The 3288-nt window shown below is 49.2% G+C and overlaps 2 pseudogenes; one reads left to right on the top strand and one right to left on the bottom strand.

The window, feature by feature from the left end:
- LOC102418230 overlaps positions 1-3066 on the bottom strand; it is a 15011-nt pseudogene extending 11945 nt beyond the window's left edge.
- An 87-nt stretch (positions 3067-3153) lies between these two features.
- LOC102417905 overlaps positions 3154-3288 on the top strand; it is a 142599-nt pseudogene continuing 142464 nt past the window's right edge.

Genomic DNA, 3288 nt, shown 5'->3' with positions numbered 1-3288 from the left:
GGCGTGCTGGGGCTTAGGTGCTGAGTTCCAGGCCGAGAACAGTCACTACTGCTGCACACATTATCATCTACTCTGCACGATGAGAGGCCGCTGCGAGGCTTTTTGATGGCCTCTTGTGGCAGCTCAGGATGACTTTTCTTCCTCTTCATCTTGGGAATGGCTGGCTTCTCCCTCTGCCTTGACTTGTTTCCCGGACTGCTTCCTCTCCTCAGCTCTCTTGGAAGTAGTTTCTTTGTTTGTTTTGGTGTTTTCGTGCCCATGGCTCTTAGTATTGCTGGTCCTGCTGGCTGCAGCTTTCTGAGGTTTGCAGTTGGAATGCTTGGCCATGTTCGAAGGAGCCCTGCCACCAGCTGCAGCATTGCAAGGAACCACTTCTTCCACAAACACACAGTCTGGACACTCGGGCTTGATCTTGGTCTTGGGAGCATCACTCATAGGCTCAGAGGCTTTATGTTTGATCTTGCGGCCTTGATCAGAGCGAGTCTTTCTGACACTTGACTTTTTCTGCACTTCGTGCAACTTGAGGCCCCTGGTGTCTTTGGTTTTGATCACCTTGGGTCCTTGGGGCTGATCAAGGTCATCCAAGGAACTTAAGACCTGTGGCAGGTGAATACCCTTCACCAGTGTGTCGATGTCGGCAAAACTGTCATTAGATTCAGTCCCATTTTCAAGTGTCCCTTGGTCCTTAAGACTCAGGCTATTCTTTCCCCCACCAGACTTGTCACAACCAGGCTGCTCCTCTTGGCCAAGGGGACCAATGCAGGCCAGCACCTGTGGAATGTCAGGCACTTCTAAAGGGAGCAGTGGAGAAGCTTCGTTTTCTCTTGGGATCTGGTACCCATTCCCGTGCTTGGAAAGACTGGTTTTAATATTCTCCACATTCTTATTCTCTTTCTGTTCCTGGCTTGGAGCTGGCGGCAGTGCCAGGAGGTTAATAGGATTCTGGACTATGGGTGCCATTGAAATGTCCCCACTCTGAGGTGGTGGATAACTCTCAAGTACCTGGGTATGTCTGTTACTGCAGGCCTCGGGGAATTCTGGAGCAGGTGGTAAATAAAATATTTGGCCTGGAATTTGCACTGTCAAGGAAGTCTCCATACCCAGGGAAGTCTCCATCACTACAATGGAATCAAGGGGAAGTCGGTCAGTCCCTGGATTTGCTTTGCATTTCACAGGGTTTTTATAAGTCACATAAAAAAAATGATTTTTTAAAAATGTTTCCCATTCTCATATTGAACCCTTGTAATTCTCTCTACTTTCCCGAGTGAATAAAAACACTTCACACCAAGGACTGAGACAGGGAATGGAGCTCTTCCTGATGAAGCCTATAAGCAAGGGGAGAGAATAGCCTGTTTGCTTTGGACAAGATGTTGGAACACATGATCCTCAATCCAGGTGTCAACTAAGGAAGTGATGGAAAGTTAAACGGGCACTATCACAATAATGTCCTGAAAGGCCTTAGAAGGAGACTAAAACAATCAATCAAGGGAGTTTACTGCAGTATTGTAGTACAGGAGGACTCATCAGGTAGGACAGTGGAAAGTGTGGTGTCCCTTGGTATGCTCTTGGAGTTCTCCTCCATGTAGCATCCATGGCTGTTAGTTTCCCACCTTCCCACCTCTGTCCGGTGTCCTCATAAGGAGTCTGACAATGGAGGGCATTGACTGAGGGTGGTAGGGGTTAAAGTCACAGGACTTACATTCCACCTGTCTGAGGACTCACCACTTCCCAGCAGCAGATTGACCCCAGTTTTGAATGCTGACCTTATTCCCCTTCCTTGTTTCTGTTTGTACTCACCTTCAAAACCTGTCTTTGTGATGGGTTTAGGAGGCACAGAGTAGCAGATTCCAGAAGTGGAGGCTGGTGGTATCATGTTTGTGGACTGAGTCTTCTTTAGCACCACGACCATCCCTGGGTCAGGGGCAGAGGCCCTGCTCTCTGTGTAAGACACAGAGCCATAGGACTGCAGGTAGGGACCACCCTCTCCAGAGAGCAGAGGGTCCATTGTGCCTTGATTGTAGTAACACACATGATTTGCCACCTGGTAGGGATGTGACAGGCCCTGTCCCTGAATTGGTGCCCCGTGAACAAGGTTGACAGAAAGTGATGGATACTGAGGGGCCATCTTATAGGCATCTGAGGTTTTCTCACACTGGGACGCCAGAGACATAGAGGAGACAGTTGTGTCCTGGTCAATGACAGTCACAGTGAATTTTCTGAGTGATGATGACTTCTTTTCAGTGTCTCCTGTAAGAGCCCACTCAAAAACTTTAGGATTGGAAGCAGCTGGAATGGAGACTGGGCTCTGGCCAGGAACTCCAGACAACATGGTTGTGCTAGAATGTTGGTAAAAGTAGGCACCACCCATGAGAGGTTGGAAAGTGGTGCCAGAGGCTGATGGCAGGAGCCATGGTGAACTGTTGGCTGCAGCAGAGACACGGTAGAAATTGCAGACACTTCCTGCATTGCTCTCCACAGGAAGAGAGCGTTGCAGGGAGGTTGAAATTCCAAGGAAAGGTGGATTTTTGGAATTCTCTGTAGGGAACAAGAGAGTGATGAAAAAAGTCAAAGAAATTGATAAACAACATGTGTGAAAATCATCATTATTTTCAGATTGTTGCTTTCTGCCCTAGCTGTTTAGGTTCAGTGGATAGAGCATTGGCTTGAGAGTCTGGGTTCAATTCCAGTCAAGGGCACAAACCCAATTTGGGGGCTCAATTTCCCAGTAAGGGGCCTGCAGAAGGCGGCCAATCAATGATTCTCTCTCATCGTTGATGTGTCCATCTCTCTCTCTCCCTCCCCCTTCCTCTCTGAAATCAATAAAAAATATATATCATGTACTGGTGTGGTCCCTCAGCCTGCCTGTGCCCTCTCACAATCCGGGACCCCTGGGGGGATATGGGACTGCTGGTTTTGGCCCGAGGGATGTAGTATTTCGGGAAGCAGCAGGTGGACGGGGGAGGAGCCTGAGCCAGGGCCTGCGGCGAGCAGCTCCAGCTTGGTAGTGGTAGCACTACCGCAGAGGTGGGAGAGGCTCCTTCCGCTGCAGCTGCTATCTCCAGTCATGAGCCCAGGTGTCTGGTGACCATCGGTCAGCTGAGCGGGTGCTCCCACTGTGGGAGCACACTGACCATCAGGGTGGTAGCTCCTGCCATGAGCGTTTTGTCCCTGATGTCAGTGTGTGTCATAGCTGCGGTTCAACTGGTCCTTCAGTCATTTTGGTCATTCAGTCGCTTAGGCTTTTATATTATAATATAAAATCTTGAGTAAAATGTACACAAGACCCAG

Source organism: Myotis lucifugus, unplaced genomic scaffold (genome assembly GCF_000147115.1).
Source record: "Myotis lucifugus unplaced genomic scaffold, Myoluc2.0 scaffold_1187, whole genome shotgun sequence".
In the NCBI taxonomy this organism is placed as follows: domain Eukaryota; kingdom Metazoa; phylum Chordata; class Mammalia; order Chiroptera; family Vespertilionidae; genus Myotis; species Myotis lucifugus.
The sequence above is the reverse complement of the archived record's forward strand: the minus strand, read 5'-3'. Positions and strand labels throughout refer to the sequence as shown.